Source organism: Panthera onca, chromosome D2 (genome assembly GCF_046562875.1).
Source record: "Panthera onca isolate mPanOnc1 chromosome D2, mPanOnc1 haplotype 2, whole genome shotgun sequence".
Taxonomy (NCBI): Eukaryota; Metazoa; Chordata; class Mammalia; order Carnivora; family Felidae; genus Panthera; species Panthera onca.
The window spans coordinates 1,011,519-1,028,736 of NC_138349.1; the positions used below are offsets into that span (position 1 = coordinate 1,011,519).

The 17,218-nt window shown below is 62.7% G+C and overlaps 1 non-coding gene across 1 annotated transcript; it reads right to left on the reverse strand.

Moving 5' to 3' along the window:
* Positions 1–499: 499 nt before the first annotated feature.
* Positions 500–623, reverse strand: LOC132685689 (small nucleolar RNA ACA64). The gene has a single exon (XR_009613274.1). It is a non-coding gene; the product is annotated as a small nucleolar RNA ACA64 (small nucleolar RNA).
* Positions 624–17,218: the final 16,595 nt, after the last annotated feature.

A 17,218-nucleotide genomic window follows, 5' to 3' on the forward strand; every position in this document is an offset into this window, starting at 1 on the left:
CGGCCACGCTTCTAAACACACGCATGAGTCAGAGAAAGCCCGTGGTCCTGGTTCCAGGTAAACGGCTATTCCTTTGGCAAGACTTTCTCAGCCTGGTTCCTCACCCAGGCTGCAGACCACAGACAGCGGTTCCTGTGACTGTCCCCGTCTCTCCTAGAGCGAGCCCGAGCCCTTGTCCTCTTGGGAAAGAGTCATAACTCCTGACACCGCAGCCGCACACAGGACTCTTCTCCCGCTGACCCAGGAGAGAGAGGGACACAGACCTGCCTCTTGGCCTGTCTGTCCCTCGGAGTCCACCGGGCTCCTCCCAGGGCCGCGGCGAGGATGCCCAGCTGACTCTGGGACACCCACCTCCTTCTCATGGCCAGTTTCCTGAACAGGAACGGAGCCAGCACGGGACCACCCCTGCACTGCCGGCTGGGGGCCCTCGGGGGTCCTGGAGGTGCTGGGCCCCCTGCCCCTCGAGGACCCCTCTCCCCTCGTCCGCTCCTTCCACAGACCGTGCAGGTCCCAGGGGGCTTTGCTGCCCACGCTTGGGGGCCGAGGGCAGCAAGCTGTGAGACCAGATGGGCTGGAACCCCTTCCAGCAGCTACCGCATGTGCAGAGGAAGCTGTCTGAAGAGGCAAAGAAGAGGCCAGGCCGCCTGAAAAGACAAGAGAGAGGAGCCAGAGGGACAGAGAGACAGGGACAGGCCAACAGAGCCTGAGAGAGCTGGAGACAGAATGAGACGGAGGCCAGGGCCGGGGGGCCCTGATGGCATCTGAGCCCTGTCCGGGACCCCGGGCCCGGGCTTTGGGGAGCCCAACTTCCTCTGGGTCTGCTGCGCCCCGACTGCTCCTGCAGGCCGGCGCCAGGTCTGAGACATGTTGTCCGGTCCCTCCTCAGAGGACGCAGCCCAGGGTGACCCTCACGCATGGGGCTCCTTGTGCAAGTTGGGAGCACGGAGACAGTGACAGCATCACTCTGGGGATTCTCATGGTGACCCAGGTCAGGCTGGAAGGGGGCTGGGGGCCGAGGCTGGCGGAGGAGGGGCCAGAGGTGAAGCACCGATATTAGTCAGGTACGTCAGGAAATACTCATGAGACTGTAAACAAAACCTTCCCAGAAGAGAATTTGAGCCAAGGGAGGGGACCTGCTTAGTGGGTGAGCCACGTCTGTGCCAACTCTGGTGGGGGCATCGGCTGAGAGCCCGCAAGGTGTCCCCCGGGTGTGGGTAGGTGACAGGGTGGAGAACTTGCCCGGTCCTGCAGGGTGAGGGCCATGGTGGCACAGCCCAGGGCAGGAAGGATGGGAAGAAACGCCCTGGCCGTCCTCTCCCCGGCCCACCCCGCCCGGACCCGCATAGAGGTCAGGACGCAAGCCCGGGGCCGTGGGGCCAGAGCGGAGGGGAGCGTGGACAGGGGTGGGTAGATGGAGCCCGGGTCACCACCCCGAGATCCTGAAGCTGCTGTCCAGCCCTGCGATTGGACTGAGAAGGGCCCCCGTGTTCCACAGGCTCGCCTACAGCTGCACAGGATGAGCTGGGCCCTGGGGTCATCCGGCTCTGTGGGGGGGAGGGCAAGGCTTCATCCTTGCTGGGGAGGTCCCCCCTTCCCCCCAAGGAGTCACCGGGGTCAGCAGCCCCGGGGTGGTGGGTTTTCCTGCAGAGTCGGCCGGAAAGGGGCTTCTGCTTACGTTAGCCCACACGAAACAGTGATGGCTTGACTCTGAGGACTAGTTCCAGTGCGTTCCTCTCCCTGTAGGCCGTTCTTCCAGGAAGCCCGAGTCAGGGCACTGCCATAGGACTGACCCAGGAGCATGCCCAGGACATGGGTGTGGGATGGCCTGTCCCACAGGACTCAGCTCCTGGCAGCCCCTCCAGCCCCTAACCTTGCTCCAGCTCAGGCGGGAGCGTGGAACCTTCCCTCGACTCTCCTGCTCACCTGGCAGAAACCCGCTCCCAGGCCAGGCCACCTCGGCAGGGACCCCACTCCTCCTGGCCAGTGGGGCCACGCCCTCCCCCCGTGATCTGGGCCGGCACGGTACTGCCCTCTCTTGGGGCTCCCCACGGACTCTGGTGTCCTGGTTCTTAGAGGCCCTCTCGGCAGCCGCAGGCCCCATCAACAGGCTCTTAACTGAGTCACAGGAGGGACCTTCCTGAGCTCCCAGGGGGCATGGCCATTCTCCCCTTCCCGGCAGGCCCAGGTGCAGCCCAGCAGCGGGGGCCGTCGGGCTTCAGGCCCTGCACCCAGGCGTGTGCACAAGGGCCAGGGAGTGCAGCCCCTGGGGCGGAGCAGACAGAGAGCAGGGGACCGGCTCTGGGCCGGCACCACCAGGCATACTGGCCCCGAAGCCACCGAGTGGGGAGGGGAGGAAGAGGAAGCTGACTGGGGAGACGGGTGGCGGGCGTCAACCAAGGGCCACTGCCTCTTGCCTCCAGCCCCCATCCTCAGGGGGTCATGGGTCCCAGGGCAGGAGGGGGACAGGGAGGGAGGCGGGGCACAGGACCCAACAGTCTGCTGACGCTAGGCCACCCTGGTGAGGCTCTCAGCCCTGTGTGGTTGGTGGCCTGAGGGCATCCGGCCAGGTCTGCACAGACCCTCCCGGTGCCCCCCTCCCATGCCCACAGCTGGCCTGAGTGTGGTCAGACTGGTTCTGCCCGCTCCAAACTGGCTTCAGGTGTCACGGCTTCCAGGCAGCCTGGGGAGCCTCCTCGGTGAGGTCCCCCGGCCACTACTGTGACCTGCACGGTCAGGGGCTCATGCGCACCTGTTGCCTGCACCTGCAGAATCTCAGGGCCCCCCCTCCTGTACTGGCCATGTTTGGGGGGGGCCTGAGGTGCCCCAGGGAACTCTGCTGGACTCCACCCTGAAGCCCAAGGGCGTCTTGTCCACTTTCCTGTGGACAGGAAGGCAGAGCTGGCCCGGGACACGGCCCTCAGGAAAGTGAGCTGCCGGGGTCCCCGGGCAGCCTGGCTCTCCTGAGTGAAGGGCAAGGTTCCCGGTCGGGGGCATCCTGGCCTGATGGGGTGGGGCTCCGGGTGCGGCCTTGGGCAAACAACTGTACTTCCTGGCCTCAGTTTCCCCACCTGTGGAGTGCTGTGCGATATTAGGCTGGGCCCCCAGGGCCGTTACAAGGACAGTAGCGTGCAGGTGAGGACCACAGCCAGGGTCTGGCCCAGGGACCCAGGGTTTGTTGGGGACAGTCCTCAGTCTGAGTTCACGGCTGTGCAAACGGTTGTGAGCGAGCCGGCCGCTGCACACGCAGCCCTCTAGTCCACGCACAGGAAAGTCACCTGACTTTCAAAACATGAGCATCGCAACCCAAAGTTACATAAAAAGGAGAAGCGCTTTCTGGCTGAGCGCGTCCTCCTGACAGCCCCCCCCTTCCCCGCCTGGCAGTGCAGGGCCAACCCTCTAACCTCGGAAAAGGCTCCAGGCTATTTTAAGCACGGACTTAAAAAGTAAAAGCAGCTGTGAAGTGAAAAGTTTTAGGAACATTTCCATTTCCTGGAGTGATGGAAGGAGAGCCTGGCCCGTGGGCCCGGGGAACAGAAGCCTCTGCTGGCAGAGCGCGGGCGTCCGGGCCCCCAGCAGCCAGAACGCGGGCGTTGGGCATGGCGCGTCCTGGCCTCAGGCAGGCAGCCCGGTCTGGCGGGCGTGTGAGTGCCGAGTTTCGGTGATTCATCGGGGTGGGGGCGCTGGGCAAAGGCGGGCGTGGCTGCAGGCGGGGACTCAGCTAGGGGAGGATGGCCCGCCCCTCCCCTCCCGTGGCCAGCCCTGCAGTGGGCCTCAATCCTCCCAGGCCAGAGGCCTCGTCGGACCCCCGAGAACCTTCCAGCGTTCCTCTGCTGCCCAAGGCGCGGCACCGGCCCGGGGAGAGGGGGCTGCCCACATGCCCAGGCTGCCATGAGGGGGTCTGCAGGACCAGGGGTCCCACACCACCGTGCCCACCTGGCTTGGGGCCCGCTGTTGCCTCTGCACCGAGCCCACCCCGTCCCCTCAGTCCTGGGCTGGGGAGGGGCCGGCAGAGTGGTCATGGAGGTGGCCCCTTACCTCCTGGTCTGTGTCCTCAGTCTCCCTCTCTCTGTGGCCTTTACCCCAAGGCTGCAGGGTCCAGTGGCGGGCCTGGCCATGTCCGACGTCAATAGGGCTGGACGTCTGGACACAGACCGCAGGGCTCCGTGTAGGGGCATCTCCCAGGGGAGATCCCAGCAAGAGTGTTCCGATAAGGGGTGGTGCTGAGGGTCCCGTCTCTGGGGTCTGAAGGGCTCCTACAGGCGCAAGCCCAAATGCCCCACCTGGCTGTGCTCAGAAAGGGATACCAAACAGGTGGGATCCCACCCGTGGAGACAGCTTGGGGTCCTTGAAGGCCTCTTCAAGGTCCCTGCCTCTGGTCCCGGGCCTACCCTATTTAAGCCTGACTGTTGGACTTGACTGTTGTGGGGAGCGGGCTCTTTGCCAAGCAACCCTCCGTCCCACCCTGACCCCAAGTGTCCACAAGAGCCTGGACATCGTCTGCTCCAAGGACCTGGGCCCTATCCTGGGGAGAGACACACAGCCCTCACTGCTTGGTGGGCGGCCTGCTGGTCCATCTCCTGGGGGATCCAAGCACCTACCACAATCGTGGGAGCTATTCCCCTCAAGGCCAGAGGAGGGGAGGGAGGTTCCCAGGCTTAGCAAGGGCCAGGGGAGGCGGGAAGGAGGGAGGAGCGGAGAAGAGGGAGGGGAAGGAAAGGGAGGAGGGAGCAGGGGGAGGGAGGGAAAGGGGGTGGAAGCTCGGGTAAGTGAAAGGGAACACGGCCTCCCAGGGTTCTGGCCCCAACGTGGAGTGTCTAAAGCAGATGAAGCACTCCAGCAGGAAGTCGGTCTACACCCCCCAGCGGGTCTTGTCTGTACCCGTCCTGCTCCCCAAACTGCTGTGCAAAGCCCCCACCCCCCGGAGTTCTGGGGAAGCCCAGCCACCCTCCTTCTTCCCAGAGGCCCCGGGGCCCAGTGCTCAGCCGCAGGCCTGGCCAGCGGGGGTGGGGGTGGCCGGGACGAGCACAGGGCAGCCAGTGGATGCTGCCGCGGACCCGCGAACCGGTGCAGACGGCCCGCGGAGGAGGTGCCCCCGCTGGCCCCAGGGCTCTGTCTGCCCCGCGCCACCTGCCTGGGGTGCGACCTGCGGGCCAGACCTGGCCTGGGCAGAATACGTGCCTCTTTGTCTGCCTCTCATCACCCCAAATCAGCTGTCTCTTCTCAAAGGTCGGCCTTTATTTGGAGCAAAAAGATAAATGTGAAGTTTAATTTTCTCCTTAGGGCGGGGTGGGCGAGTGGGTGTGGCCCCCCTGCCCCATCTCCCCCCAGCCCTGCTCACCCCTGACTCTAACCTACACTCCCTCCTGAAGCGTTTGCTCAGCCTGCCCGCGCACACGTCTACCCCTGCCAGGCGGACGGAAAACTGCCCCGACTGGGCTCCAGCAGCGGGTGCCTGTCATTCGGCTGGTGTCGCAGTAGCATGTGGCTCCCCCGGTCCCGGCACTGGGCAGCTCACGTGGGATGGTGGCCGTCTCAGGGTCACCTTCTCTGCGGCCCCACTGAAGGGGCCACGCCGTTCCCCGGGCTTCAGCTGCAGGACAGGGCCGGGCCCGGGCGGCCAGTCCGAGGGACTCAGGACTGTGTGTGGGGCAGGCCCCCTGGGAAGTGGTGCTTCCAGGGCACCAGCCGGAGATCGGGGGGCAGAATTCCTGCTTACCCCTTGGCTTTTTGGGAATTCAGCGTCATTGGTGATATACTTCGATGGCAGCTGGAAGGGACATTCGCAGGGGGCCACATGGGTATGTGACGTCAGCAGCACTGTGCTGTGGGCAGCTTCAAGCCCCTGTGCCGACGGCCCCTCACCAGTGTGACCCAGGTGTGACAGGCTCACCCCGATTCTGGGGTCAGTCACTCGTCCGCACCCACACAGACCGCACTCGTCCCCCTGCAGAACTGTCCCCTGCATGCCGAGGGGACCTCCTGGAGAGCATTGGCTGATGACGAGACGGCTGGACAGTCTTCCCCATGTGTGCAGCCCTGAGAAGTGGGCACTCGGGATCACAGTCATGGAGACCTCGGGAGGGCTCTGTGTCCCCTGAGGCAGACAGACAAACCCTGGCTCGTGGCCTTGCAGCCCACAGATTCCTTTCTCATCTTCGTCGTAAGGTCTGGGAGGCGAACGTGGAAATGGTTTCTTCTCTCACAATGTGTGACGGCCTTTCCAGACACCCCACTCTGGGGTCAGGGGTGAACCTGAACCACCCCAGGCCTGGCCAGCCTTGCTCTCTCCTCTGGACCTCGAGAGGTCGGGCCCCTGCCTTGGAGGGTGGAGTCCCAGCCCCAGCTGTGAGCTCCCAGGATATCACTGTCCTCAGGTGGCCCCTGTGCTCGGGGACTGAGCCCCGTGGGCACCATCATGACCACCTTGTCTTGAACCCCCAGAAGCTGGCACTCTCTGGGTATCATGCAACACCCATGGCCGAAGTGCCCCTTTGGTCACTTGACCTCGTTAGTGTTTGGTAGGTCGCAGCCGTGTCTCCCCCAGCCCAGGGACATTCGGGCACAGGCACTCTGGGGAAGTTCCTGTCTCCTCGGGCTTCCTGAGGAGCCTGGGCCGGGCCGCCCGCCTCCCGGACCTCACTGTGTTTCTGTCCAGAGAGGCAGAGGGTGGCTCTGCCCCAGGACATCCGGCTCACTTTCCCTCTGAGTCCGGAACCTAGTTAGTTCTGGAGCACCGGCACCTTCCTGCCCCACTGCTGCGTGGACGCGGCTCTAACACCAGAGGTGACCCCATGCAGGTGGGAGAGCACCAGCCAGCTCTGGGGTGAGGCTGGGGTCCGGCCCTCGGGTAGGCGCCCCTCCCAGGGGTCTCTGGCACTGGAGGATGCTGGGGCTCTGGGGTGAGGCTGGAGGCCGTGCCGGCCGAGTTGGAAGTCCTGGGCTGGATGGGAGGAGGGGGTTGTGATGGGTGGAGGACCCTGCAGGCGTGCCCTTGGGTCAGCGCCCCCATCGTCCGGGGCGCAGGGGTTCACTGGAGAGTTTCCGAGGGAGGGGCTCAGAGCACGGGCTTCTTAGCCGGGGCTTGGCTCCCATGGGGTAGCCCCCAGCGGCCACTCGCTCCTTCCCCAGCAGAAGGACTGTCCCGAGGGCCACGACACTATGTGAATGGGTCACGGTAACCAGGAGAGGTGCTGGCCTGACGGCCGTTTCTCCTCTGGAAACAAACTCCGGGCGTGGGTGTTTGGGGAACTCCTGCACCCTGAGATGGCTCAAACTCCTGCAGGCTCCGAGGCTGTGACTTCTCTCCTCGGGTGACCAAAATGACCTCTGGGGATGGGGTGCGGGGCCAGCTTCCTGGGGCGTGGGCTGGACAGTCCCACAGGACACCAAGCTCAGAGGGACCCCCTGCTTGTCTTGAAATTCTGGATCATTTTCACTTGATCCCCACATGAGCCTGTTCTTCAGGGGGCACTCTGACCCGTGTAAAGGGCCAGGGGCCTCCCTGTGGGGAGCCCCGGGGAGCCGAGGAGAAAGGGTGTCCGGTGGGAGGAACACAGGCGCAGGGACTCCGGCCTCTGGGCCCAGGGAGGGATGGGCCTGAGTGTCCGGGCGGCCCCACCACCCCTGACCACGTCCCTTCCTCCTCAGAGAAGGGAGCCCGCCCAGGAGGGGCTCTGTCCCAGCCTAATAATAACTCCCAGCCTGGCCCCAGCCGCTGGCTATTTTTAGAGCCCCTAACCCAGCCCCCACGTGACTCAGCGAGGCCTCAAGCGGGGATGAGAAAGTCTCAGGATGGCCCGTGGCCAGGGCGCTCCAGGCGGACGGGCGGGCGGGCGTGGGCAGTGGGGGGCCCAGAAGCAGGCCAGGCCTTCAGAGGAGGCTCCCGCCTCCACCCGCGCGCCCCACCCCTCCCTCCCTCCCTCCCTCCCTCCCTCCCTCCCCGGCAACGGCAACGGCTCCCCCACCCCCACCCTCCAGCCAAGCATGGAAAATCTGATGTCAGAATTCCAGCCTTGGCAAAGAATGCTGACCTTCTCCTCCTGGGGAGTCACGGGCCTAAGGGGCTGGGCCTGGGTCTCCCCTCCTCCAGGTGTCCCCAAGCACCCTGGGGGCCACTGCCCTCCTCCCCTCTCCGACACCCCGGTGTGGCCGGCATGAGCACCTGAAGGCCCCACCCTGCGTGTCCCAGGCTGGTCCTGCCCCCAGGAGCCCGGTCCGTCTGTCCATCTGTCTGGCCAGGCCGCTGTTACTGGAAGGGTTTCTGGGGCGGGTCGCCCGGCTGAGTGGAGCAGTGGGCGGGGGGCACTGCGCTGCCCAGTAGCGCTGAGGCCCCCGACCCCGTCCAGTCCTGGAGGACGTGTCTGCAGGATGGGGGGGGCAGTGGGAAGAGCGAGAGCGCTGTGGACATGCACGTGAGCGTGCCCTGTGTCCCGGCGTGAGCGTGTGCGTGTGTTTCAGTTCTGGCGTGAGAGTGCGCGTGCACGGGTGTGCACGTGTCTATGCATGCGTGTGTGCGTGTGAATGCACGGGCAGGTGAGCACGCTCGTGTGGACACACGTGTGCATGCACGTGCTGTGTGATGCACGCGCACGTAGGGCACGTGTACACAAACGTGTGTGTGCACATGCGTACGTAGGACCTTTGGTCCCTTCCCAGTAGACTGACTTTCTTCAGCACCTTCTGGCCGAGGGGAAGCGCCCCGAGCCGCGTCCCCAGTAGCTGCCCTGCGGGGCCCACCCAGCCAGAGCCGTGCCGCCAGCCGAGGGGCAGGGAGGGGGCGAGGGCGGGGCTCCCTGTGCTTGGGGGGTCCCCCTCCGGGATGGGGGAGGCCGAACGGAGGGGCTACCCGGAGCGGGGGTTGTGAGTGCACTTGCTGAGGGTCCCGGCTGGAAAGGGCAGGCCTCAGGAGCCCTGGCAGGTCCGGTGGCTTTGGGCCGCCGTCACCTCAGGGAACACAGGTGCAGACACCCGGCAAGGGCCCCCCCGCCCCCGCTTCCTGAGCGCCCCCCCAAGTGTGGGGTTGCCTTCCCGCTGGGGGGTGTCTGTTGTCACTCGCTCCCCAGAACGCGACGTTAACCTTGGACTCGCAGCCTCTGGCTCTCCGTCGTTTGCTTTCTCTGCTTGGAGCGTTTAGGGAAGACACTGCTTCCCGGGACGGATAATAGCGGCCGTGGCACCTTGTGGATCCTGTGTCTTCCTACTCCCGAGGCCTCAGCGGGACGAGGGAAAGTGAAAAGGTTTGTAAAAGCCATTTTCTGGAATGAAAGTATTATGCTGGTTTTCGTTGACTTCAGAATCACTTGGAAAAAGGTTTTCATTTAAAATATTTGGCTGCCTGTCCTCGCGCGGACTTCCTCCCAAACCCCCCACCACCCGCGGACGGGGGTGGGGGAGGAGCCCGGAAACGCATCCCACCCGGCCCTGCGGGAACCTCTGTGGCTGGTGCACGTGGACGGGAAGCCACCTGGGGGTCCACCTCCTCTGGCCACGTGCCAGCCCCCTCGGCCTCCGGGTCGGGACCTCCAGCCCACGCCCACCAGAAACCTGAGCGGCCCTCACGGCTGCGGGGATCCCAAGGGCCCCTTGAGGCTCCGTCCCCAGCACATCCCCGTGACCTCAGAGGGCAGGGGACCTCCCCTCCATTCATGCAGACCCAGGGCCGAGCGGGAGCCGTGGACACTGGGCCTGGAAGACAGAGGACACCCCAGATGCGGTCCCCCAGGGGTTCCCTGCAGCGGCCCTAGTTGGGGGGGCCCTAGCAGCCCCCAGGGAGGGACCCAAACCAGACCCCAGTCCTGCCACTGGTGGACACGGGATGGAGCCCTGTGTGCACATGTGTGCACACGCACGCACACACACACACACACACACACACACAGCATACGCACACGCCACATGCATGCACACAACATACACACACGCGTGCAGCACACATGTATACAACATGCACAACCACACAGCCCACACACATCACAGATCCCGGAAACTGTCCTGCATACGGGACGAGGAATGAACGGCATCTGTCTCTCCGATGATCACACAGAAGGACAAACCTTCGGACGGGAAGGAGACTGAGGCATCCGGGGAGTCAGCGCGGAGGAGCCGCGGGCGGGTGGGCCGCTGGGGGGTGCACGCCGCAGAGGGAGCAGGAAGGGCACACAGGCCCTGGGCCCAGGTCCTGGGGCCCCCGGCTCTGAGGAACAGGCTTCAGGCCCTCAGGCAGACCCTCCGGAGTCCGGAGACGCACCTGCCACAGCCCGTCCGCGGGGACAGGGGGTCACGTGCTTCGGCCAGCTTTCGGTGGATGAAGGAGACCCCAGTCTTCAGTCGCAAGGTCGAGATAATTGTCTTGCCGGGGTACCTGCAGGGCTCAGTCGGTTAAGCGACCGACTCCGGCTCGGGTCATGATCTCACGGTTTGTGAGTTCGAGCCCCGCGTCGGGCTCTGTGCTGACAGCCCGGAGCCTGGAGCCTGCTTTGGATTCCGTGTCTCCCTCTCTCTCTGCCCCTCCCCTGCTCTCTCTCTCTCTCTCTCTCTCGAAGATTAACATTAAAACAAAATTTTTTTAGAAATAGTAATTGTCTTACAAAAGACCACGTGTCACACAAAGCACACACTTGTTTGCAAGTCCGTGTTAGGTCTTTGTAACATTTGTTCGTGCGTATAACAGACCTCATAAAACCTCAAGAATGCCGAGAAAATGCTTTTGTCGGGACCACATTTTTTTCACCTTGGTGACAAGACTGGCCGTGAAGGAGAGCGCTTGGTAAGGACCCCTCAGCAACTTGGGCGGTGCCTGTCACTTCCCCCGACAGGGGATGGCCCGCAGCGCTCACAAGGGAGGGACCCCGGACGGACCCGACACGGAGGGAGCCCCTCCTCACGCTGGGCTGGGCCAGCCCCCCTGGCTGCCACAGAGACCCCCGGCCACTAAGAATTTAAACAAATCCCCCAAACAGCTACGGGCTCAAAGAGGGGAGCACAGCCACAGCCAGAGTGCTTGGGACACCGTCAAGCTGCAGATACTGCTGGGGACAATCCCGGGACATGTCAACAGCTCTCGCCAGGGGCACACCGCCAGCCTTCGATCTTGTCATTGTGAGGGGAATGAAGGTCTATGCACCTTTCAACTCCCTTAGTTTTAAAGGATAATAACAAGCAAACTGGGGGAAAGAACTGAGCGTCTTGTAAGCAAAAGCCGAAAAACCAGAAAACCTTCCAACTTGACCAATAATCCAACTGCTGGTGTGTGGGAAAAAATAGCAACAAAGAAAGAGATCCATGGCAAATAGAACCCAGAAAAAGAACAAGAATATAAACATGCAGAATTATATAACAATAAGACACACAGTTAAAATCTGAAAATCCAATGAAAGTATAAATGAACAGAATGGCCTCAAGAAGCATGAGAAAAACTGCACAGACCAGTCGATAACAACAGATTTCTGAAAAACGTGATTGCCTGGGGAATCTTTTCCAACACGTAAAGAACAAGCGATTCCCAAGCTACACAGACCTTTCTGAGAAAGTCTAGATACCTCCTAGTTCGATTTCTGAGGCCAGCGTAACTTCGATCAACACACAGAGCCTGGGCGGCTCAGTCGGTTAAGTCGGTTAAGCATCCGACTCTTGGTGTCGGCTCAGGTCATAATCTCACGGTTTGTGGATTCTGACAGCAGAGGCTGCTTGGGATTCTCTCTCTCTCTCTCTCTCTCTCTCTGTCTCTCAACGTCTCTCCCTGCCCCTCCCCCATTTGTGCACATCCCCCCCCCCCAATCTCAAAAATAAATAAATAAACTGGGGCGCCTGGGTGGCTTGGTCGGTTAAGCTTCCGACTTCAGCTCAGGTCATGATCTCACGGTCTGTGAGTTCGAGCCCCGCGTCGGGCTCTGTGCTGACAGCTCAGAGCCTGGAGCCTGTTTCAGATTCTGTGTTTCCCTCTCTCTCTGCTCCTCCCCCGTTCATGCTCTGTCTCTCTCTGTCTCAAAAATAAAATAAAACGTTAAAAAAAAAATTTTTTTTAAATAAATAAATAAACTTAAAAAAAATCTGAAACCGATTCGGAAAAACCTATTGGCCACCCAGATGCAAAAATCGTCACTGGAACACTAACAGCTCAAAATCAAAAACGTGAGGAAGGGTAACTGCAGACCTCAGATTCCAAGTGGGTTTATCCCAGGGATGCAAAGACAGCTTAACATCGGGAAATGGATAAGCTCGATCATAGCCAGAGTCCACAGAAAAATGTCGTTCTCTCCATAAAAGCCAACGTGGACAAAGTTGGAAATCTGCACCCGAAAGTCTTAACAGACTCTGAGCGGAATACGTGGGGTGCTGCAGAGTGCCTGTCTGTCCGGGACAGTAGCTACCCTGGTAGAAGCTGGAACCCGCAGCGGGAGGCACCCCCACTGGCGGTCAGGTTGTGCAGGCTAGCACCTGAGCGGGAACTTCCCAGCAGCCTCTGGGCATCTCACAGTCTGCAGAGGAGCAAAGGGAGGTCTGGCCGTGGGGGTCGGGGCTGTTCCTGGGGAGCTCTGCCTCCAACAGACTCAGGTCCCCGTCTTGGCCACAAAGCTCGGATTCTGGTCCTCCAGCTGTGCCAGCCGTGGTCTGGAGAGCAGGGGTGGGCAGTCAAAACGCTGCTGTGAGGGGCCATCTTGGGAGAGGAGGCGGGAGGGGGGCTCTGCGTGGACCTTGATTGTTTGGGGTCACCCCGCATGGTATTCTGCCTCTCTCCCTTTTCCAGTCCACACTGAGCTATGCAGGTCATCAAAGCACCAGATTCTCCTGGCCGAGATGGGGAAGTGACCCCATGAGAGCCAATGAAGAATGACGAGGATTTTGCTGGGAATTCTGGACAAAATACGCTCATTGTTCCCTCGAGTCTGTACCTGTGGGAACGGTCTGGACCCGCTGCAGCCATCCTGTGACAAAGAAGACAGCTGTGCTAGAACATGGATACGCACTTAGAGACCAGACTGGGATGCTTGATCAAGCCAGACCTGAAGCTTAAGCCATGTGAACGCATACATGCCCTTGAAGTTAATTTGGTCGTGTTTTCTGTCTTTTATAGCAAAGAGTCTTGGGGCACCTGGGTGGCTCAGTCTGTTAAGTGTCTGACTCTTCATCTCTGCTCAGGTCTTGATCTCAGGTCTTGAGTTCAAGCCCCACATCCGGGTCCACACTGGGCACGAAGCCCACTTATAATTAAGAGTCTAGACTGCCACAGGCTTCAATTACAACAGGACCTGTCCACACGCACCACTGTTGCCTAATGCCGTTCTGAAAATCCCAGCCATTTTTATTTCTATGTGACAGAACCATCATCACATAGAAGGACTTGACCCCCCAGATCCCAGATGACGGCAAAGCCCGGCTGGCACGCGGTGGGAGCCCTCTGCGAGCCGTGGGCCATGACAAGCGTTCATCCTGGGAGGGGGGGAGCGCCCGAGGAGTGCCCCAGGCCTGGTGAGGGGACCCAGGGGCCCGCGGTGGTCTTTGCCCCCGATGCCCTGTGACAGAAGTAGCTTCTCTTTTTTCTGGGAAATGCACTCGGCACCCCCTGGTGACGTGCCCCGCGACCCGGCGTTGCTCCGTAGCTCGGAGAAGCCAACGTGCCAAGTGCCTTCGCGAGGGCTGCTGTCCCATGCGTGACACTTCTGTGAAAAATGACTTTTTTCCGTCGCTCCTTCCAGAACATGACCACTTCCTGTCCGCTGGAAGGGCACCTTCTGTCCAGGGGTGCACTGTCCTGTTTGGGAGGGGCCGTGGGGCTCGCTTTGCCTGCTGACTTGGGATGTTACTGATTTTCCTGCCAGGTGCTCTCGCACACGCCTGCTCGTGGGAGCCTCACGCCCTTGCGTTCCACAGTCGGGGAGGCCACGGCTGGCTGACGTCACGGGGCCCCCGCCTCGCCGGGGCCCGCGGCTCTCCCCCGCCTTCCGTGTGTCACTTCGGATCCGGTCTGGACCCCTCAGCCGTCCCGGGACCGGCAGGAAACGGCGTGCACGCAAGCCTCCGGGACCGCAGCTCTAGCAGGTGCTGGCCGGGCCAGGCCCAGCCCCCCTGTTCCCAGCAGCAGCCCCCGGGGCGCGGACCTGGGCGTGAGACTGAGTCCCGGTCTGTTGCCAGGAAAGGCAGAGCTGCTATTGTCCATGACGCGTGGCCCGTGAGCTTCTGGGGGCAACGGTCCCCAGGCAGTGCCCAGGGGCGGGGCTGTGTGACCTGGGCAGGCAGACACACGAGTTTTGCCCCGCCCTCAGTGGGTCCCGGGCTTGGGCCACTCACATTGCCAGGTCGTGGCCCGCGACCGCCCAGGTGGCCCCCGGGGGCCTGCCCGGGTGCACAGAGCAGGGCCCCTGCGCCTCCCAGAGGTCCTGCCCCGAAGACAGGAAACTGAAGCCAGGCTCGGCTGCCCTGTCGGGGCGCCACGGCAGGCGGCCACGGCAGCTCCCTGCGTGCCCTCTTTCTGAGAGTTCCCCCGGGGGCACTTGCTCTTCTGCCCGGCATCCGACAGCCCCTCTGGGACGCGGTTTAATGTTCTCGCTAAATTGAAGTGTGAGCCACCTACTTACAATCAGGACGCTCAGCCCGGGGAGGGGCCCCCCCGATCTTTGGGAGGACGGTTCTCCGTCACGTCCGTGTCTGTGTCAGGAAGGTGCCAGCAGCTCCGGTGACCAGAATGCTAACTGCCGAGTCCCAGCTTCCCGCCTGAGGGCCGGCTGAGGCTCATTCCAAGGCTCGCTCCCTCGTGTCTGTCGCACAGGAGGGCTCCTCTCGGCTGGCCTGCGTCCTGGACAGCCGTCCTTCCCAGGGCACGGAAGGCAGGGGAAACCACAAGGCCAGGCTGCCTCCAGCAGGTGCCTGGAGAGACCCCAGAACTCAGCTCCTGGGGTGTGTGTGTGGGGGGGTCTGTCGCAGTGCTGAGTGGCCCCTGTTCGGCGCCCCTCCTCGGTCTGGGGGCCTTCCCAGGGCCAGTCCCCCTAGATACGAGGTCACGGCTGAGGACGGCCCCTGCTGATGCAGGGCCTGAGTGTCACGGGCACCGAGCCCATCTGGGAGGACAGCAATGGTCGTCACTGGGTACACGTGCCACCGCTGCCCACGCTCCGCTCTGGCCACTGCTCTTGTCCCAGCCACGGCTCTCCCTCCGCTCATGCGTCCTTTCCAAGGTGCCCACAGGACCTCATGGGCCAGCGGGGTTTCCGGAGGAAACGAGGTGCTGTGTTGGGCGGGGCTTCCTTGGGGTGCTCTCAGGGTACACGAGCCACCCTGTCGGCCCCTCTGTTCCACCTCCTGCACCAACCAGCCTGGACACGACGGTTACCCTTGGCATTTGCGAAGACAACCCCTGGAAAGATGGGGCCATTCACTATTTTTTATCAGAGATTCAGAGACTGTGTACCGAGAACGAGTTCCCACTGTGTGAAGGCTGGGACGTTCCTGGAAGGGGCACAGACCCTGCCTCCCCTGCCACCTGCCAGCAGGGATGGGAAGAGCCCGAATCTGGGAGGCCCCCTGGGAGGCGGCATCGGGGCCTACAGGACGGCTTCTGGTCTGAGGGAGGGAAGCAGCCCGGAGCAGAGGGACACTGATGTGCCATGTGGTCACCAGAGCCTTCGCTGACCCACGGGGGGCTGTGGGCTGCCCGAGTGTCGGCCTGGCCCAGGCCTGTGTCCCTCGTTGACCAGTCACTGGGCCTCTGGGCAGCACATCTTTCCGGAAACGTCCTCTGGGTGGAAGCGGCTGTTCTTGGGCCTTGGTTACCATGGTTACAGATCCCCGGGGTGCGAAGCCGGCGCCCTCCCCTCCCCGAGTCCTCTGGCACCTTTTGGGCTGAGCAGCAGCGCAGGGGACTTGTGGGATGCTCCTTGTGTGGTCCAGACCTGGGCCTGGGCTGGGCCTGCCCAGAGGGAGGGTGTGTGGGCCCAGCCAGAGCCTGCAGGACCTCGGGCGGGCCTGGGCCGGGGATCGGAGACAGAGGGATGATGGCCAGTGTCCAGGGTCACGGCAAGGACCCTCTCGGGGGCTGCTGAGGGTCACTGCAGGAGCCCCCACTGTGGCTCCCGGGGTCTTGGAGCCCCTGTGCCCTCGGCCCTGGAGTCCAGCCGGTGCCCACTGACGGACGGGCACCCCTGCTGGGAGAGAAGCCGCCTTCCGGAGACGCCCCTGTGGCTGGGGGTGAGGGGCCGGTGGCATTCGTGACAGAGAACTGGGGAGCCTCAGAAGTACGGTTGATACCTTGTTTTCTACCGAGGATTAAGCACCCGCCCCGCTGCAGGCTGGGTGTCGATCGACACCGGGAACAAGTCCACTCGGGTTGAAAGAGTCGTGAAACATTATCTGGGCAGATCCTTAATAACTGGCCTCTCAAGTCTTCGTTACCAGAGATGAACCAAAAAAGATTTCCTTTGTCATTGACTCATCTTGGCCTAAATGTCGTGGGAAATTTCCATGACTGCTCAAAGGCGACATGGGAGCGCCCGTGGAATCCCGCGCCGAGGTGGAAACGCACGCGGGAAGGGGAACGGAGCGCGGGCTCAGCCGTGCGTGGACCTGTCTCTTCCAGAGCGAGCGCGGGTGGCAGCGACGGGGACCCTCGGCGGCCGGGGCGCGGCACCAGCGGGAAGGCTCGGCCCTGGCGTGGGACCCAGCCTCACCCGCGTTTGCCCGTGGAGACGTCTTCCCAGAAGACTCTCCTCCCGCGGGGGCATTCTTTCTTCCCACAGCTGTCCTTCACCTGTTACGGCGCACAAGTCAGCGGCCCGCGTGTACTCGCGGAGATGCGTGGCCGTCGGCACAGCCGGCTTCAGCACGTGTGCGCCCCCCACGAGAGACACCCGGACCCCTCACTGCCACGCAGCCTCCCCCGCCTCCCCCACCCCCAGCAACCGCTCATCCACGTCCTGTGTCTCTGTGCAGCCCCGTCCTGGGCATTTCGGGATCGGAACGTTCCAGCGTGTGCGGTCACACGTTTGCTGACTTGACCTGAGTGCGTGTGGGCCCCACACCTGGGGGACCTACACTCAGGGACCCTCCCTTTGAGCTCCAAGGATAAGGTTCACGGTAAAAGTGTTACAGAGGGCCTGCTTCCCTGGCAGTTCGGAGACCGGGGAGGCAGGGGACGGCTGGCTCGCGGGCGGCCAGGTCCTGCGGAGGCCTTGACCACTTGTAGGACCTCACCTTCCCCGCTAGATGCTGGCTCCCCGGTCCCGATCCC